Genomic DNA, 21,934 nt, shown 5'->3' with positions numbered 1-21,934 from the left:
ATTCCAGTCATTTCCAGAGTTTCCTAGCTCAGTACCTCCCCCCACCTCCCCTCCATCAATGAGGTTATTTAACACATCTGTAATATGGTTATATTATTTCACCAAAATCGACATTACCTCCTGGGTCACCTAACCCATCAAAATGTTTGTTTTTTTGTTTCCTTTTAAAGATTTATTTATTCATTTTAGAAAGGAAAGAAAGAGAGTGAGCAAGCAGGGGCACTGGCAGAGGGAGAGAAAGAATCTAATCACACTCTCTGCGGAGTGCAGAGCCTGATGCAGGACTCAATCCCAGGACCCTGAGGTCATGAACTGCACCAGAATCAAGAGTCAGATCTTAACCAACTGAGCCACCTAGGCACCCCCTCCTAAACGCCACACACAACACACACACACACACACACACACACACACACTCATCATGTTTTACTCTTCTCGAGTTTTAAGGGTTTTGCTAATACATAGTGGCTTGTGTCCAGCATTACAATATAATGTAAAATCATTTCACCTAATCACACATTCCCTGTGCGTCACCTGTTATCCATGAGCTGAGCCAATGTTAGATGCTAACTTGCCTGAGACATCCAAATGCTCCTCCAAAAAAAAAAAAAAAAAGAAAGAAAAAAAAGGTACATTTGGTGCTATCTACCAAATAGCTGTCTGTGATCTTGACTGGGGTTCCACGGCAGACTCATACCACACTGGGGAGACCCGACATCTTAGCAATATTGAGTCTTCTAATCCAAGCACATGAAATCTTTCCGTTTACTTGGATTTTCCTTAATTCTTTTCAACATTGTTTTGCAGTTTTACACAAAAAGAGACTACACGTATTTGAGGTTTATGCCTAAGTTTTTCCTTTTTGCACACTATTGTAAATTATATGGTGTTTGTTTAATTTTAAATTCTAATTATCCACATCTGGGTAGCTAAGAAAGCAATTGACTTTTGTATATTGACCTTATAGACTGCACTTGCTTATTAGTTCCATTAATTTCTACTGTAATTTTTATTTCACTTCTTGTGCTTGTTTCACACTTAATTTGCTATTTTTTTTTAAAAAAATATATTTTCCTAACATGGAAAGGGAGGCTATAATTTTAGCTGTTTCTTCTTGTCTAGTACATGCATTTAATGTTATAAATCTGCCTTTATGCAGTTTTTGCTGTACCCCACAAATCTTGATAAATTGTATTTTCATTTAGCTGAAAATATGTTTTAATTTCTCTTGACTTCTTCTTTGACCCATTACTTATTCAGAAGTGAGCTCTTTCATCTGCAACTGCCAGGGGATTTGGTGGTCTTTTCTGTTGTAGATTTCAGGTTTAATTCCATTGTGGTCCAAGGATGTGCTTTGTAAGGTTCCTATATTTTCAGACATACGAAGATGTGTTTTTATGGCCGAGATGTGGTTTGTCTTGGTGCACGGTTTGCCTGGGATTGAAAAGGAGGTGTACAGTTTTCATGAAAGATTCCATAAATGTCAATTTGATCAGGTCGTGGAATAATGCTGTTCAGGTCATCCACACACCTACTGATTTTCTGTTTGCTTGATACATCAGTTACTAAAATGGGCTATTAAGTCTCCAAATATAACAGTGAATTTGTCTATTTCTCCTTTTAGTTCATCAGCTTTGCCTTGGGCCTTCTCATGCTCTTCTGTTAGGATTGTTGTTTTCTCAGAGGAGTGATTCCATTGTCGTGATGCAACATACTTCCTCATCCGTGACGACCCTTCTCATGCTGAGGTTTCCTTTGTCGGAAATCGCTGCAGCCCCTCCCCTTTCTCGTGATTATTATTAACAGGGTATGTCATCCTCCATGATGTTACCTTTACCCTATTTGTATATTTATATTTATTTATTTATTATTTTTTATTTTTTTAAGGATTTTATTTATTTATTTGACAGACAGAGATCACAAGTAGGCAGAGAGGCAGGCAGAGAGAGAGGAGGAAGCGGGCTCCCTGCCGAGCAGAGAGCCCGATGCGGGGCTCGATCCCAGGACCCTGAGATCATGACCTGAGCCGAAGGCAGCGGCTTAACCCACTGAGCCACCCAGGCGCCCCTGTATATTTATATTTAAAATGGGTTTCTTGTAGACAACATAGTTTTTCTTATTTATCCACTTTGATGATCTCTTTCTTTCAACTGGGCTATTCAGACCATTCACATTTAAATGATGACTGATGCAGGTTGATATCTGTGATGTTTGTAACTGTTTTGTATCCATTGCAAGGATTTTTTCCCTTATTCTCCCCTCTTTTCCTGTCTTCTTTGGTGTCGTTTCCACTTCATATTTTTTCTTAAGGTATCACTTAAACTTCTTAAGTATGTGTTGGGTGCCTATGTGGCTCAGTTGGTTAAGCAGCTGCCTTTGGCTCAGGTCATGATTCTGGAGTCCCATGATCGAGTCCCGCATCGGGCTCCCAGCTCGACGGGGAGTCTGCTTCTCCCTCTGACCTCTTCCCTCTCGTGCTCTTTCTCTCTCTCTCTCTCTCTCTCTCTCACATCCTCTCTCTCTCTCAAATAAATAGTCTTTTTTAAAATAGAAGATAAAATTTAAAAAAAGAAAAAAAACATGTGTTCAGTGTGTGCTCTGGAGTTTCAAATACAGACGTTTAACTAATCCATGACCACCCTCAAATAACTGATTCAGGCCAGCACAGGCAGCTGAGGTAAAGTCGTCCCCATTCTTGTCTTCCATACCTTCTGACACTGCTGTCGTTCATCTTGCTTATTTATATGTTATCATCGGACACTATCGTGCAATTTTATTGTTACTGTTGTTTAATTATAATAGAGGACACGCTCTGACAATAAAAGATAGTTTTAGAATGTCCTGCTTCAGGCACGTTTTTAAGCTTAACTAGAAATATTCAATCATATGAAAATGTAGAGAGGATTATAATACGTCTTTTAGATCAACGAAGAGTAACAAAAACTGAAGATTTTATTTTACATTCATTTATCTCATCATCATGTGTCTGAATTTCTGACCGGTACCATTTTCCTTATGCCTGTAGAGATCCCCCTAACGTTCCTTGAAGGGCAAGTTTCTTGCTGATGAATTACTTCAGTGCTTGTTTGTTACAGTTTCAGGAAATTTGCAGAGTTGTGCAACCATCACCACAAAGCGATATTTTCACAATATTTTCATCCTCCCCAAAGATACTCCTTGCATCTGTCTGCACTGAATTCCCATCTTATGTATATCTGTGTCCAGGGAACCATAGCTCTGCTCTCTCCATAGGTTTGTCTTTTCTCTTCACTGTTTTTTATATATTCATAATACTTCCTCATCTAAAAATCAGAGTCTTAGAGTTTTCCAAGATTTTAAAATATATTTTTTTCTTCAAAATTCTTAATTTGCTATTATTTTCTTGTTATAGAGGTTAGTGAAGATGCAAAACAGTTTCAGACCACACTTAATAAATACTAATTTTTAAATTAAAGACGTGCTTCTCCTTAAGCACAAGAAATTCTCATGTTCCATATTATTTCTTCTGTCATTCTTACAATACAATGCACAAGCTAAGGGGATGTGGATGCGAATTTTTTCCTTAAATAGTTAAAAGGTTCCTCAACATCATTTATTAAATAATCCAGGAAGACTTCATGTTTTACCAAGGTGTGGTATAATGAAATTATCTTAAAAAAACAAAACAAAAAAAAAATGTGGGGGCACCTGGGTGGCTCAGTGGGTTAAGCCTTTGCCTTCAAGCTCAGGTCATGATCTCAGTGTCCTAGGATCGAGTCCCACATCGGGCTCTCTGCTCAGCGGGGAGCCTGCTTCCCCCCTCTCTCTGCCTGCCTCTCTGGCTACTTGTGGTCTCTGTCTGTCAAATAAATAAATAAAATCTTAAAAAAAAAAGTTGAGTGAACTCTTCTATAAAGAATTACAGCAGCAATGGTGTTGTCGACTATCTGTCTCTCTAGAGAGATCTTCACCATCTCTTTCTTCAATGTTTCCATAGTTTGTGTTTACTTATTCATTTCTTTTTTTAAATTTTTATTTATTTATTTAATTTCTTTTCAGTGTTCCAGAAGTCATTGTTTATACACCACAACCAGTGCTCCATGCAATACGTGTCCTCTTTAATACCCACCACCAGGCTTGGCCAACCCCCCACCCCCCACCCCTTCAAAACCCTCAGTTAGTTCCTCAGAGTCTGCTTACTCATTTCTTATCCATGTATTCATCACTGTTTTGCTGTTGACTAAGAAGGATGAATGAGGCAAGGAGCAAAACCTGCCTGACCACTATTTTCCTGTTTTGTATATATTCCCCAACCTCCATACTCTAGGGGGACCCTGGAAGCTGAATATTGAGCCCAAAGTGAGTTGCTGGCTCAAGTACGGAGCAGGGCAAAGAAGTGAGATCTTTCCTGGAGCCCAGGCATCCTGGAAATGGGGGACAAAACTGGGTCGACGTCTGGCCCAGGGGAAAAGAAAATTGTGTGAGTTAATATTTAAACAATATCCCTGACAAGTGGTGCCTGTAAAGACTGAAGGAAATGCTGCTGGCGAATGCAGCTAGACAGAAAGATGATAAGAGCTGAGCCCCTGATAAGGAGATGGACAGATTCTCAAGGCGGAGAATAATGGTGTGTGTGTTGTCGTTTATGACCCATGGACAGATGGACTTGCTGGCTAGGCTACAATTTTCAAGTTTAATTGGCTTGCCCCTACAGTTCCTCTGGAATTCCTTTCTGTCTTTACCTTGCGAGCATTTTGTCTATTCATTTGTTCATTAAAATAATAAATGCTGGGCAAAAAGAAAGAAATATAGAAAGGAAGGAAGAAAGAGAAAGAAAGAAACACCTCAGAAAGGTATAGTACATCAAAAAGGAAACTCTCCCCATTTGCTTTCAGATCCAATATTCAGAAGTAAATGTTCTTTTCTTTTCTTTCTTTATTTCTTTTTTTTTTGCCAGTTGAACAAAGTTTATTATGGATTATTAATGGATTATTAATGGATTATTAATATCACAAGTGGAAACCCAAGTATTATGTATCTCTTTCTTCATTTATCAAATGTAAAGATTATGGACGTACTCCTTGTTAATGAAAATTCAGTCTATTTTATTAACTAATAACATGACATCAGCAGTCTGAGTTATGTTTCCTAAACAAATGCAAATTTTTATTTTTAATTTTAGTTTTTATTATTACCTGGAATTCACATAGAGTTGTACGTAAAACCTGCAAGTTGAATATACTGAATAAGTATACAGTAGGTGTCCACGCAATGCAGTCGAGGAACTACACACTGGCAGCTCTCCAGAAACCTCCCACACTCCACTGTGCTCAGACCTCCCTCCACCCTGACACCAGCAGTAGCAACTTTCCTGAATTTGGTTATAATTATGCACTTTATTTTCTGTATCATTTTAATGACAGATATACAGACTTGTCCAAATTTAAATTTGTTTTGCCTCTTTTTTTCCTTATTTTAAAAGCTCTCCAAGATACAATGTCATTTCATATATACATATTAATTTGTGTTTCTAAAAACATAAGCATTTCTTAATAACCATAATGCCATTGGTATTGTTTCGTACTATATTCAAATTTCACTGATTTCTCAAAAATGGCTTTTTCTGTTGGTTGGTTGGTTGGTTGGTTGGTTAGAATAAGAATAAAAAAGAATCCACGCACTATATTTCATTATTATGTTAAGAGTAATCTGTGAGTTCATTTAGTGACAGCATAGTCCTGCCCCTGACAAATGTCCCATCTAATCCAGTGCTGGCATCTGTTACTGATGATGGCCTACATCCATTACCTTAGAGCTTATAAAATGTTGATTTTCTGAAGCTTTCTTTCTTTCCAGATTTATTCATTGGAATGCTTCTGCAGAAAGAAACTTTCCCTTATTAACTAGGTCTTAGATCACCCAGAATTGTGGTTCTTACCTGAATAGTAAAACCAGTGCTTAATCTTACCTTTGAGTCCAATTTTGTGGGTGAGGGTGGGGGCCTAAGTTGCTTCTAATTAGATCTGCATTTGTTAATCATTTCTCAAAATAATCCTAAGGCACTTCTTAAAATAGCAAATACTTGTAGTCTAATAGCTTCTGAGGGCTAGGTATACTGGAGAGCCTCACTATCCTGCCTTGGGATCCATGAGAGGATGTCAAGTGGTGGGCCATGGCTGAGGCCATGTTCCATGCCACATGGACCTCTCTGGAGAGTTCCTCACAGCATGGCAGCTACTTTTCCCGAAGGAGGAATCCAAGGAGGAAGGAAGGTGGAAACCACTGTGTCAATTATGACTCAGGAGGAAGAAAACCAGGCCCCCATCTCTTGAAGGGGAGGGTGTCAGAGAACCTGCCCACACATTTACAAACCACTACAGTGTCCACTGGTGGCACCCAACTGGTTTTCTCCCTTTCTTTTCCTATCCATCCTTCCCTTGCCCCCTTCCTTCTTTTCTTCTTTATTTAATATCACATTATACTTCTCAAGGCATACATTTAGTGTTTTTCAAAGGTTTTTCATTATAATTCATATTTTTATGCTCAAAGTGTCCCTCCTCCATCCCAGTGGGGCCCTTTCTATTGAGTCCTCTTTTCCTTTTCCATGACCTTATTCATCTGTGATACGTCCCTTGCTTTCTGGCCCAGCACAGCAACCTCAGGGCATCTCATTTAATTCTTGCACCAGACCTGGGATCAACCAGGCCTAAAAGGCAATCTGGTACTATCTGATTGAGGAAACAGTATTTACAGGCTATTAACTCTAGTGGTAGGTGTGATCTGGGCCAATGGACTGTCATGGCTTCCATACAGTCTTAGTGGACAGAACTAGAATGTATGTATTTCATTTTTACTTATTTTTTAAAAGATTTTATTTTTTTATTTATTCATTTATTTGAGAGAGAGAGCAAGAGGAGAGAGACAGCATGAGCCGGTGAGCTGAGGGAGGAGCAAGAAGGGAAAAGGGCAAACAGACCCCCACACTGAGCGTGAGCCCAATGCAGAGCTCAGTCTCATGACCCTGAGATAATGACCTGAGCTGAAATCAAGAGTCAGATGCCCAATTGACTAAGTTCCCCAAGTGCTCCAATATTTTGTTTTGTTTTTAAAATTCTTTTCAGGGCACCTGGGTGGCTCAGTGGGTTAAAGCCTCTGCCTGCGGCTCGGGTCATGATCCCAGGGTCCTGGGATCGAGCCCCGCATTGGGTTCTCTGCTCAGCGGGGATCCTGCTTTCTCCCCCCTCTCTCTCTCTCTGCCTATTTGTGATCTCTGTCTGTCAAATAAATAAAATAAAATCTTTAGAAAAAATAAAACAATTTTTTTTTTCAAATAGACTCCATCCTGGATGTGGACCCCATTGTGGGGTTGAACTCACGACCCTGAGATCAAGACCTGAACTGAAATGTAGAGTCAGATGCTTAACTGACTGAGCCACCCAAGTGCCACAGAATATGTGTATTTTAAAAGAAAAAAACATGACTCTACTCTTTTTAATACAAATTTTACAAATTTAGGTTTCACTTAACTTCATTGTTTTTATGGTGTTTTCCTTTTTCTCTCACACTAAAAGTATTGATTCCTGACAACAATAGCATATTAATTATTTGTATTTTTCTACCACAAAAATGAAATAGCTTTAAACTAAAGATACTAATATTACCAATAAATCTATTCATTGAACTGCAGACATCTTTGCTGCCCTCGACTATATTCCACCAGGTATAGATAGTCAAATATTGTGTTCTTTCTTTCTTGAACTGTTATCTTCATGCTTAAGTCATCACATCAATATGGAGTTAGATTATTACTTTCTAGTATTTAATACGGGGGTTTAGAAGCGCTGACCATGTATAACTTTTGGCTCCACAAAACTTAACTACTAACAGCCTGATGTTGTGTTACCAATCATGCACACAGTCAACCCTTATTTTATATTTATAATGTTACATACTATATTCTTTTAATAATGTAAGCTACAGAAAAGAACATATTTCTAAGATAATCAAAAGGAAGAGAAAGTACATTTACAATACTCCACTGTATATCTCAACAAAATCCACGTATTAGTGGACCCGTGTAATTCAAACCCTTGTTATTCAAGGGCCTGGGTCAACTTAACTCCTTCTTAGATTTTACTTTCCTAATATGTAAAAGTAAACTAGAGGATTTGAAGTTGACACTATTTAGCAAAATGTTTTCAGTAAAGTTTTAATTCCATCTCTGTCTTTCTCATCTTCTTCCTTCCCGAATGCTATTCCTTGTTTTATACATGATACTTACAGATTTTCTTTCTGAAAGTGTATAATCTCCCCTGCCCTTCCCCCCATCCCCTTACCTTTTCTCCCCTCCCGAGTTGTAAAAGGTAATATCCTATAAACAAACTCCTGTTTTCCATGTACTAAAATCTTCTAAGGATCAATTCTTATCAGAGATACTTCATATCCTTCTTACAGATGCGTAATATAGCTGGGTATGGATCTATTTATATAGCCAATGTCATATTTATGGACATGTATTGTGCTTTCAATTTTTGCTGTTAGAAATAAAATTACAATGGAAATGATTACTTTTGAAAAAAAATTTAAAAAAAAATAAAAAAAAAAAGAAATGATTACTTTTGGCCAGGATGCACTGTTATAAGGAGTAATATTGATAAACTAAGATGGAAATACATGTGACTTTTTTTTCAGATATTTCCAGATATTTCTGATTTTTTTCTCCATAGAGAGGGTGTAATTTTACATTCCTACCAGGAGTGTTTTATAGTCCCATTTTATGTACAGCCAAAGTATGTGTTGCTGCAATTTTGCATTTCTGCCAGCTGATAGAAGAAAAATATTATCATAAAGTAATTTTTGTTTTTATTTTTCCTGCAATAAATGAATTTAAAAATACTCGACATTTAAAGGCAATGTTTTTAACTTTTAGTTTTTGAAATTAGCTTAGATTTACAGAAGACTACATGACGAGTATGGAGGAGTTAAAACATGCCTTTGTCCCATTTCCCTTAATGTTAACATCTTATAGGATCATGGTTAATTATCAAAACTAAGATATTAGCATACAGTACTAATAAACAAATGAGGCTTTGTTTATATGTCATTTTTTTTTCTTTTCCACTGAAGTCCTGATTCTCCTCCAGGATCCCACCCAGAACCCACAATGTCTTGTCTTTGCATCTTAAATCTCTTTAGCCTCCTCCCATTGGAGACCCATTTCCAGCCCACCTTCATTCGTCATGACTTTGATGTATTCAAGCATACCCGTCAAGTATGCTGTCAAATGCCACTAATTTGAATCGTCTGGTATAGTCTCATAATCACACCAAATCATACATTTTGGGTAGAAGATGACAAAAGCGAAGTACCCTTCTTACCAAGGAACACCGTCTCAACATGGTGCCTTGGGTAAAGTGGCGTCTGCTGGTGTCTCCACTGTGAAGCTCCTGTTTCTACATGTCACTACTCTGTTGATAAAAGTGGGTCACTAGGACTTCAGCCTCACGTTCTCATGCTAACCTCCCGACCCTTTAGCAATCCCTCCATAATTTTAATTGAGTCTTCTTAATGGCTTATCTGACATTCAGAGGTATCTCCCAGCAAGCAAACTGCAAGTCTTGCTTCTCTCTGAAGGGGCCCATCTTTCTCCAGATTTTGAGTTGGAAGCCCAGCTACCTGAGTTCTCCAATGACCTCAGGAGACATTTGCTACTTTACAGTTTTCTACTTCATTTTCTTGTAAGGGTGAAGCTGGTGCTTACTCTACATGTGCACACCTAACAAACACAAAGTCAGTTTTGCTGCTTCTTCTAAGAACTGTGTTCAAAGTATTTTCCCAAGTCATCGCGCTGTCTTTCTCAGATCAAACCTACTTGGTTGCAATACGATGCATTTTAATTTATTATTGGATTTGGTTTGATGACATTTTATTTAAGCATTTTTATACTGATGCTTGAAAGTGAGATTTGTTTAAGCTTCATTTTGGAGCAGGGCTTATAAGTTTTTGTGTTAATAATACACTTCAGCAAACAATTTAAAAGGCTTTTATTTTTCTTCTATGGTTTTGAACAGTTTTTGTGGGAGTGGGATTCTATGTTTTTTTTTTTTAATAAATGGGGGGAGATCATTAATTTTTTTAATAAATTTTCCCATAGAAATTTGATTTTTTGAATTTCTGTCACCAATATACTTAGTTTTGTAAGTAAAATATATAACTAGGGAGTTCATTTTGGAGTAAATTCAAATGTATGTATTATTTCTCTCTGTGGGTGAATATCAATTGTTTGATGAAAAACTCTGTGTCTTGGGCATTCTTATGCTGCCCCATTTCATACATTCTGTCATGTGATAGGGATTCTTCTATTGTGTTGAACTTCTCCGAGAAACTGATTAAATGTTTACTCATGTATTATTATACTCTTCTGTTTCTAATTTATTATTTTCTGGCCTTACATAGCTTATATAATTTTTGCTATCTCATAGTATTTGTGTCTGTATTTGATGAAAATTTCAGGAAATAGAGTTGGGGGGATATGTGCTGGTGTTCTCAGTCTCATCACAACAGACAGGTATGCCACAATGGAAAGTCAGAGCTGCTTGTAAAAAATATATTTGAAAGCAATCACGGCCCCTGTGTTAGTGGGTTAGAAAGTGGATTGTCATTTTCATGCCTGGATGCAAAGCTTTTTTAAAATTCTATTTCCAGAACTTAAAATGTCTGACATTTATTCATTTATTTATTAAATAAACATGTGTTGAATATTCATTATGTGAAATTCACTGTAAAAATGTTCCAGGAAACAGAGATAAATAAAGAGAGGAATTAGCCTCAGAGAGTTTACCTTCTGGAAGAGACAGGCGGTCAGATACAGAGGTGTGCACACACACACATGAGTGTGCATTCACACACACAGAGATTCTGCCTCATGCTCCACTTACTTATAATACTGTGCAGTATAATCTATTAGAGAAACTCTGCAAAAACTCTTGAGAACTCAAGAGAAATCCATGAAGTTTAAGTGGAAAAGGCACAGGTCTAAATAGAGGTTCAAATACTTGAACTGGACCATGAAGTTCTGTGGGAATTTTACCAGTTCTAAAAAGAGGAATCTCTAGCATGGAAAATTACGAGCACTTGTGAAATGACGAACTTGATAATAAATATGCCGGATGGAAGTAAAGTCGCCGAGCAAGGGGAGTGACAGAAGGGCAAGGGACAATACCAGGATTGTTGTCAGAGAAAAGACTGTGATGACCCTCAAGGATCTTCTTTTTTTTTTTTTTTTTTTAGATTTTATTTATTAATTAGAGAGAGAGAAAGAGAGCATGGGTTGGGGGGAGCGGCAGAGGGGGAGGGAGAAGCAGATTCCCCATTGAACAGGGAGCCCGATGTGGGGCTCAATCCCCTGATCCCAGGATCATGACCTCAGCTGAAAGCAGATGCTTAACCGACTGAACCACCCAAGCACCTCTCAAGGTTTCTTTTATAAATATACTTAAATTATACTGAAGGCTGGTTCTAGGGTCTGCATTAGCCTCTGGCTCCTCTTTTCTTCTAAACCTTTCTTCCAGTCTATTTTTGTTGATAGCATCCTGACAAGAGCCTGTTCTCTTCCACCCATTCTTTCTATGGCCTCTCCCTCCTGGGTAGAGACGGCGCCCCACTCCGTGTACCTTTTCATACATACTCTCCTTTTTCACCTGGCTGTATCTTCTCCATTTCTACAACTGGAGTATTTCCCTGGAAGCCACATTACCTGCCAGCTCCCTGACAGTGTGGCTAGAGCAGTGTGTTAAGAATTGAAAACCTGCCGCTGACCCACCCATGGAGTTTTGCATGATAGACAAAAATAATTTTCTTGACTCAGGGAAAAATGATAATTTCATAAAGACCAGTGCCCCGCCATGCCTGTAATCTCCTATTTGTAAATCATAGCTTTGGGGTTAAAAGCCCTTGGGACAGTTCCCATGTTTTGGCAATGGTGAATATGCGGTGTTGAGTATGGGTGCACAGACACATGTCTGATTCCATTACCGAGTCCTTTCTGGGTATACACCCAGGGCTGGAACTGCTGGCTCGTGTTGTAATCTATGTCAGCTTTTTGGGAAACACCAAACTGTTTTCCATGGTGGCTGCTGCCCCATTTTGCATTCCAGCCAGCATTGGTGTTCCAATTTCCCTGCATTCTCACTAATACTTTTGTTTTCCATTTTATTTTTTTTAATAATAACCAACCTAACAGGTGTGAAGTGATAGTGATAGCTCATTGTTGGTTTTATCTTGTCTTCCAAACTTGTCATCATTGGACTGAAGACGTAGCTGTTCTCTCTCTTCCCTTTCTCACACATTTCTACCCCTTATACAATCTCCTCCAGACTTTGGCTGAAATATCGTGGACACACTCGTGTATATCATTAGCCCCGAATTCCACTAAGCTCTAGGTTCTTATGTGGCATCGCATAGTAGGTGTTTTTACTTGGATGTTCCACAGACATGTCAACAATGGAACGTCCAAAAGAGAAGCCACATTCCAAGCACGCTGTCTCTTACCACCCTTGAAACTGCTCCTCCCAGAGGCTTCCAATGTCTGTCAATGGCATCTCCATTCTGCTAGTTTCACAGGCCCCAAACTCTGAATTATTCATCCTTTACTTTTCTCTTTTCCCTGCCCTGCCCATATCCACTGGTAAATCCTATTGGTTCTAGTTTTGAAATACATGGAGGACTTTATCTTCCTCTCTGTTCGAATGCTATCTGCACAGGCAGGACTTCTCTGTATAAAATCGTTCAATGTCCACAATAGCCAAAATATGGAAGGAGCTGAGACGTCTTCCACCAGATGGATGGATAGAGAAAATGTGGTTCATATATACAATGGAATATTACTCAGCCATCAGAAAGGATGAATACCCAACTTTTGTATCAACATGGATGGAACTGGAGGGGTTTATGCTGAGTTAAATAAGCCAAGCAGGGAAAGACAATTATCATATGGTTTCACTAATATGTGGAACATAAAGAATAGCCTGGAGGACAATAAGGGAAGGGAGGGAAAACTGAATGGGAAGTCATCAGAGATGAGAAAAACCACAAGAGACTCTGGAGTCTGGGAAACAAATTCAGGGTTGCAGAAGGGAAGGGAAGAAGGGATGGGGGAACTGGGTGTTGGGCATAGGATGTGATGAAGACACAGGATATGATGAGCATTGGGTGTCATATAAAATTAATGAATCATTGGGGCACCTAGGTGGCTAGGTCCTTAAGTGTCTGCCTTCAGCTCAGGTCATGATCCCAAGGTCCTGGCCTGCATTGGGCTCCCTGCTCGGCAGAGAGACTGCTTCTCCCTCTCCTACGTCTCCTACTTGTGTGTTCCCTCTCTTGCTGTCCCTCTCTGTCAAATAAATAAATAAAATCTTTAAAAAGAATTAATGAATCATTGAACATTATATCAAAACCTAATGATTTATGATACGTTGGCTAATTTAATTTTTAAAAAATGTGAGAAAAAAAAAAAATAGTCCCTGACCTGCGGCGGCTGGGGGTCTCAGTCAAATAATGCCTGACTCTTGATTTCGGCTCAGGTCATGATCTCAGGGTCACGAAATTGAGCCCCACATCTGGCTCTGCTCTCAGCTCAGAGTCTGCTTGAGATCCTCTCTCTCCTTCTCCCTCTGCCTCTCCTCCTGCTCATGTTCTCTTTTTCTGGAGAAAAAAAAAAAAAAGGGCCCCTGCCCCAACACCCTTAATGCCCTTACCCTGTCCTATTCTTCATAGCACTTGATATCACATATGCTGTTTAAGTGACATCCCTGAACCACACTGTAGGGACACGAACTTGTCTGGTCTATTATTGATGATTCTCCAGTGCCTGGAATAGTGCTGATTCGATACTTGTGAAATGGATGAGTGGAGAACAAATGGAAGACATGGTTTAAAAAAAAAAAAAAAAAAGTACTTTGAGCTTTAATTGACAAGCTGTGATGGGCTGTCAGCGCTCCACCCCCCCACCTCCCCGCCCCACCTCTGCTTGCGTCCGGTGACCATAGACTTCGTAAAAGGTTAAAGGTTCAGTGGTTCAGGCAGATAGTTGATCCGTCCCTGAAGCAGGTGCGTGTGTCTGTCACTGAGCACTCACATCTGTGCTTTTGAGGGCGATAAGCCGGAAGCCTCAAGTGGCTGTTGAATCCTATCCAGGCTCCCGGGAATGAAGGAGCTCCCACAGTTTGCCCACATGTTCTGTGACTCTCCTTGGAAATCCTTAACTGCTACCCTAGACTATTTCTGACTTGGGTCTTGCTTAGTGGTCCATGTTCTAAAACTCTGCCTGGGTGGGGAACAACTATGGGGTGACTGCCTCTGCTGCTGTGCATTTTAGTTTTCTCATCTGAATGATCTATCCTTTCAGCTTTACTCTTCCCAAACTTGTCACTCTACTGGCTACACGGATTGCACCTTTGAAATTTATTTTCTTTATTTAGATGAAAGCTAGGCTACTGATTCTCTCTTTCTCCTTTATAGTATGTGCAAGTTTTAGTTTTCCATAAATTGCCTTGACGTTATTGAATCTGGAACTACGTTTGGACGTCTGTGAATATCACAAAATTGGATGTAGGCATTTCGATTTATGAGAATATTTCTGATATTGGACTCATAATTTTAATGAGCTTTACAAAATATCTATGGTTTCAAAAACAATTGAGCACCAATCTTTGAGAAAAACAAACAACGAAAACCCCAGACTTGATTGAAATCCCTTTTAGTCAAACTGTCATTTCTTTTAATAAAATCGTGACAATGAACGGGAAGTCAGCACTTGGGGACTGAGGACCACGGGGTCCTGCCTCTGAGCGCTGGACTCCTCTTCATCAGGGAAGCAGCCGCCTCCGGCTGCCTGTCCCTGCTCAGGTCCAAGTGTCAACATGTGTCTCCAGTTCCCAGTGACACACACAGCCACACCGAGGAGAGATGAGGCATCAAAAGGGGCAACAAAATGGACACATGAGCAGGCAGTGCCACCTGATTGAATGATCCTGTGTAGGAACTATGTCCCCTCCCCTTCAGCATCATTGTACACCAGCATGGCCCCCACTTTGTTGCTTTTGTCTGTTTTTCTGTCATTCAAGAGGATGTGAAGCATTTCCAGGCCCGCCAGTGTATGAAGTGGAAAGTGAAATGGGGGTTCTCTCAGGGGCTGGAGTCCCTCTGTGCTGTCCAGGGCGTCTCCTCTGATGACTGACACAGTCACTCTCTGTCCCCTTGAATCTGCTTTCAATTTCTTTGCATCTCCTTGTAATGTTTTTCTTTGCCATTTTCCTTCTCCTCATTCTAACAATCTGTGAAACTACCTTCAGGCTGAGTGCATGTTTTGCTCTACCTGTGAACCTGCCCTGAAGCTGGGAAACAAGCTTCTGGAACACACTGGGTCGGCCCTAGGCACCTGTCCTGGGCAGGAACACAGACACGTGCATGCCCCGGGGCTCAACACACACCACTTGAATCAGAAAAATCCACATCCTCACAGGCTTCTCAGCATTCTGACCTCCAGAGAGGTAAAAAGTAAATGTATCTGGGGGCCTTTGCTTGGTTAAGTGGGCTCCCCTTTGGCTCCCTGATTATTTCTGCCAATATCTGGAAATTGAACCTAGCTTCCAGGTGTCCTGGCCAATTCACCTCAGCAGGCTGGGTTCTTGTTCATCCATTCCCTTGTTCTCATGCAACAAATACGTAAAACCATGATGTGTTGTGGTAGACTGTAGCTCTCCCATGACAGGAAAAGGTTCTGTTAGGACAGAGGAAGCGGAGACACAGGCATACAATTATGCAAAATAGCAACGGGGGCTGAGAAACACCTCCAACCTTCAACAGACCATGTCTTGTGAGAGGACGTTGCAAGGAGCTGGGTAGTGTAGAGGAGGAATGTGGACCTCCACCTGCTGCAAGAGTCCAGGGAACATTCTGGAACTCCAAGCAGAGGCTCATGAGGGGGACCCAGTGTTTCTGCATTTTGGTGAATGGTGCAGATGACACGTGAGATGGCGGGGGCTCCCAGAAGCTTCACTCCAAAACCCTTTGAGCCCCCCTTTCAAGAGGCATGTCCTGTGTGTGCCGGACCCTCCAGACTGTGGAGCAGCCATTGGTCTTCCCGCGTTCTCCTCCTTTAGGCACAACCCTGATATCTGAACGACATTTGGTAAAGTGTCCCACTCCCCATAAAGCCAGTGTCGAGCAAAATTGACCATTCCAGAATGTCTTCAGCCTCTCAAATCCAGGGTATCCCCTTGAGTTGTTGTAATCGTAAACTAACCCCGGAGGAAAAGCGGGGAGTATTTCCACTGTGATAACCATGGAGGAGAATTATTACAGTCTATTGAAAAGGGGGTATTAACATCAGTATTACATTAGAGGCCGATTATTTATGGCGATTAAAATGAAATTAATTGCTCCAATTAAGTCTGGTTCAGTCGTTTAAAAATAAAAAACAAAAAACGCAAAATAAAACCAATCCAAACACAAAGCTTCAGAGGCCCTACCAGCGGCCAGGAATTCCTTAAACCCGAGCACAGTTCTGTTCAATTCAATTCAATCTGATGCAACTCGGACACTCTCAAAAATATTTTCTGTGCCTCTTGCCTCGTGCCAAGCCCCGCAGCAAGGTGGTTCCGCGGAGACCACTGGGGTGGAAAGCCCATGCTGTCTTCTTAAAGCAGAAATATACTCTGTGTGTTCACATGCAACGTGTTCAATGTACCGGGAACACAGGTGGGTATGACCAGCTTCACCTGGGGTCAATGACTAACCCCCTTCACACGGAGATGCCCTTCACAGTGAGCAGAGAGGGTTGAGAAAGGTTTGTCCTGCAGAAGAGGAAGAAATGGAAGGACATTCCAGACACGTTTCTGAAGCATGAGGGTGCCTCGTTTCATTATCTGGGTGGACAGACTGAGGTGCTCATGGCATAGATTGAGTTGGAGGAGGGCAGGAGATAAAATACAAAAGGCTGGGCTGAGAAAGGCAAGGTTTGCAGGGCAAATCCTGCAGTCACATCACACAACAATATACAACATGGTAAATACTATAGTATCAACACGTTTGACGTCATCCAAGTGGGTTGACAGCTGAACTCTTATCCCCAGTTGTGATCTGGGGGGTCTTGCTCACATACCTTTGCCCCCTTTGACCTTCACACTATAAACTCTAATCTCACAGAGGTCAGAAGCTAACGCTCTTGGGGGTGTATTGGGCATCTGGCATGGGAGAAGGAAGGAAAGGATCAGAGTGGGCATTCCCAGTCACAGATCAAGGATGACGCTAGACCAAGGAGGACAGCGGTGACCAAGGCTGTAACATCCCTTGAAGGGATTCCCATCAGTGGGAAGAGATTCAGAAAGAGACCAGAAAAGCAGCACAGTTGCGCAATGAAAGCTAGGCAAAATACAGTCAAATCAATGGGTTTTCATTGAAGAAATATAAAAATAAGTGACAGGGATCACAGCAGTCTCCATCTGGTCCATCCAAATCTGGGAAACAACTCTCATGAAACTTGTTATTTGGTCTGTATTTTGTGATAACATGACCTCATTTTCAGGCAATAAAAAATTTATTTTGTGGGACACAGATTGGTTGATAATCATGAATACTGGGAATTCTGTTAGAAGGGTTTCCAGGGTTCTCATACATCTTACCATGTGGTGACAGAAAGGTAACAGGATGATGACCACCCAGTGATCGCAGGCAATAATGTCACTCCAATACACAGTGTGGTCTGGCTAATTCTAGCTCAGTTAATTTTCCCTAACTTCATACGAGCGTGTTCCTGAAATTGCCAGAGCTAATCGCATTCCAATTTGCATGTAATCCTTTGGCCCAAGCACTCTCCATGTTAATTTGTGATTTTATTATTGGATTTTCTTAAAGTTAGCAGGTTCTCATATCACAGCTATTTTCCAGTTTATAAAACAATACTAAGCAAAAATTACTTAATGTGGATGGTATATCAAGTTGAACCTTTTTAAGAAGGGATAAAAAACGAACTCCAGATTTCTTGATACTATTTTGTGCACCAGGTCTTCACACCTCTGTCCCTGCTGCAAATTTCTCCCTGCATATTCAGTCCCATGCTGGTGGGAAGATCTAGGATTTCTTCCGAAACTGTCTGATCTCGCTCTAAGTCAGCTGTTTTGTTTCACCAATGCGTCCTGACATATGAAAATGACACTGCAACTTCATCAGCCCCAATATTTCAAATCCACAGCAACAATCTTTGTATGTGTTACTATGTTATCATGGCTCCCCATATTGTAACGATTTCATGAAACACTCATGATAAAGAAAGCTTGATATAAATCAGAATGTTCTCGTTAAATCTTCCAAGCCAGGGACTTCTTACCTTTTTCCCATTGCCACATCTCTCTTTCCCTCTCTCCCTGCAACTGGGAAGGATTCTCTGCTTTGAAGGACTCATATGATTAGTTTGGGCTCCTCCAGATAATCCAGGATAATCTCGATAATCTCACTACTTTAGGTTCACCTTAATCTCATCTGGAAAGTTATTTTGTCATTCAAGACAACACATTCATGGTTCTGGGGATTAAAGATGTGGATGCTTTGGGAGGGGGGCATTATTCTGATTATTACAAAATGTAAAGAAAAAGAAGAGAGCCACCCTTAACCCATCTGTGGGGATCTTCCCTCATCCTCCAGTAGATGATGAGTAGCCTTGAGGCGGCTCTTACCTAGATCAAGTTTTCCTTCTGGAAAGAAGCTGCTATAAGATTTCAAGCACAGGTTCTGCGGCCAGAGTGCCTGAGCTGGAAACTCAACAGTACTATTTACTACCTGTTGATCTTGAACATGTTACTTAAGTTCTCTGGGTTTCACTCTCCTCTATAATGGGAATAAAAACAGCATCAGGGTAGAATGCAGAATCAAAAAAAAGAAAGAAAGAAAGAAAGAAAGAAAGAAAGAAAGAAAGAAAGAAAGAAATTAACATCAGTGGAGTATTTATACAAGCTTGGCACATAGGAATTCTTCTAAAAACTTTGCCTGTTGTCTTATTCTCAACCCAATGGTGCCTCTGGAAAATTCTAAGTATCTTAGTGTTACTAGAATAGAGCAAGGGACAGTCAAAGAGTGATAAATGAGCCTGGAGTACTCAGAAGTCACACACACACACACAAAAGATGTCTCCTGACTGCCTTGACTAAAATTTAGCCTTTATCATAAAGGCAGCAGGAAAGGGACACATTCTGTAGAATTTCCAGGCTGAGCATGGCAAGGCTCTTTAGAAAAGCACCTGCTGGCTCAGATCTGGAAAAGGGAATTGGAAATACAGAGTGAAAGTGAAACCCAGGGGACCAGTTAAAAGGATTTTGCAAACCTGTCATCCGCACAGTGGACCATGGCCCTAATTAAGAGTCACATGAATGGAAACATTTGGTGAGCTAAAGCCAACAGCACTTGGGAATTGGGATGAATATGAAAGAAGATTTTAGGATCCTAGTGATGTCACATTAGTGACTAGATGGGAGCTGTTCTTAGACGTTAAACACATATATGGAAGTGCATGAGTGAGTTTTGAAGTCAAGAATGTCAATGCTGGAAACGATTAATTAGTGGTGCTTGTAAGGCATTCCAGAATGGTTTTCCAGCAGACTCTTAGACAGAAACCAGCATCTGCACTAGGTAGAATATGGCCCCCAAGTTGTCCACAACTAATCCATGAAACCTGTCAAGATGTCACCTTGCATGACAAGAGGAATGCTGATGGAATTATGGACCATACGTTGGGGGCACCATCTTGGATTGTCTGTGCTTTCCTAAACTAATCACCTGGGTACTTAAAAGTGGAATGGGGGAGGGGAGAGTAAATTGCAGACGTGTGACAGAAGAATATTTTAGAAGCATGAGAGGAACAAGCAACAGCCTGTGAGGGTCTGGAAGCAGACCGTTGGGGAGCCAGCCCCAGCACATCCTGCCAGAGATCCTGTGAGGCCCGAGGCAGAACCCCAACCCATGACACTGCAAGATAAAATGTCTGTACTTTGTGCTGCTATCTTTGTGGTAATGCGTCATGGTAGCAACGGAAAACTACTCCAACATTTGAGACAAAGCCTAGAGTTTGAGAATCTTCCCACTAAAGATGCAAATTGAAGCCAGAGGACTTGTTTATTGTCTGCAATGTAAGTAGGTATAATTTAAAGCAGTTAGGTGGCGTTGGTGTGGCATGTTTGTGTGTGAAATGACATTAGTCTACGAACTTAGACTGATTTGCAAAAGTTTAGATTGTGAAAGTCAGAGATGAACAGCTGAGGTTCAAGACTTCTCAATAGGCTTTATATCCCCAAAGCACTTCATGTAGTGCTACCTACATCATCAGTAGAGGTGACTGACGGTAGGCAGGAATAATCTTTTGGGATTTAAATGTGTTTAAGGTATTTTCGAGATAAGTAAGTATCGTAGAGATACTTCTGTCTCTTATGTGAATGGTGAACAGAATATGATGTGCCCACCCCTCGGACGTCTTTGGAGTAGGTACTAAATATTTTTTTTTAAGATTTTACTTATTTGAGAGAGAGAGAGTGAGTGAGTGGGAGAGAGAGGGAGAAAGAATTTAAGCAGACTCTGTGCTGAATACAGAGTCTAACGATGTGGGGCTTGATTTACAACCATGAAATCTTGACCTGAGCTGAAACCAAGAGCTGGACACTTAACAGGCTGAGCCACCCAGACGCCCCAGTAGTCACCTAATCTTGAACTCAATTTGGTCCTGGATTCCCACTTAAAGATGATCTGTGTTGCCTTATTCACCTAAATGTTTGGCTGATAAGGCAATAAAATATCTTTGTACCCATCTTAGATTGAACCATTCATCTAAAGGCTTTCTGGAGAAACTTACTTGGAACAGAGAACAGAAATTCCAAGAAGCTGATAGGAGGAAGTTATGCTTTGGGTCTGCATGTGGGACAAAATGCATGTTTGTGTGCTTGGCTGATTTAGATCTGTCTTTCTGTTATTTAACATAAAATCTAGTAGCAAGATGCGTGTATACATGTATGTGTGTGTGTGTGTGCTTGATCTTTAGTTTTTTTCCAAGTACTGCACTGGAGGGAACCCATACTGATAAAAAGAATGTGACATGATCAACAATCAAAACGACTCCAGTCATCCCCTCAGGTTGTGAGAAGATGAGGGGACTGAGCTTAGAACACTAGTACATCACTGTAAAAGTCTGTTAAACCCACATAAGCAATAGAAATAAGGGAAAATCTAATTATTCCATATCCTACCATGAAAATGGCAGGAAGTAACATGAGAGTCATAAAGATGCACTTTATTGTCATGCCGAAGTCAGGACATGGCTTTAGATGAATTATGTCATTGAGTTTAAACACAACGAAGTTACTAGTATTGCCCTTTTGCAGAGCAAAGCTGAAGCTGAGAAGTGTGGTGGGACCACAGTGAAGATCCCGTGTGAGATGAGTTTCAGAGACTCTCCTTTCTTTAGAAGGGAGCAGAGGGAAATGGAGAGAGATCATCTCAAGCAGGTTCCACGACCATCACAGAACCCAAAGCAGGGTTCCATGTCATAACCCTGAGATCATGACCTGAGCTAAAATCAAGAGTCTGACGCTTACCTGACTGAGTCATGCAGGCGTCCCTCAGAGACATTTTTAAACACAGGTATAGAAGAGGTGATGTGAACATTCTGTAACAGCAGAGGGAAGCGCTCCTTTTCTGAACTTCATAGAAGGCTGGCACAAATTGTATATTCAAAAGGCACTCACTTCCTTCTCTGCCTGGTGCCACAGAGAAATTAGTTGGGGGTGTGCATAGGAACTGCCAGGGAAAGTATGTTTGGTAATAACAGTTTTTGTTTTGTTTTGTTTTAGAGATTTTGTTATTTATTTGTCAGAGAGAGAGTGCAAGCAGGGGGAGCAGGCAGTGGCAGAGGGAGCAG

This window comes from Lutra lutra, chromosome 11, assembly GCF_902655055.1.
Source record: "Lutra lutra chromosome 11, mLutLut1.2, whole genome shotgun sequence".
Classification (NCBI taxonomy): domain Eukaryota; kingdom Metazoa; phylum Chordata; class Mammalia; order Carnivora; family Mustelidae; genus Lutra; species Lutra lutra.
This window is presented reverse-complemented; position numbering follows the sequence as displayed.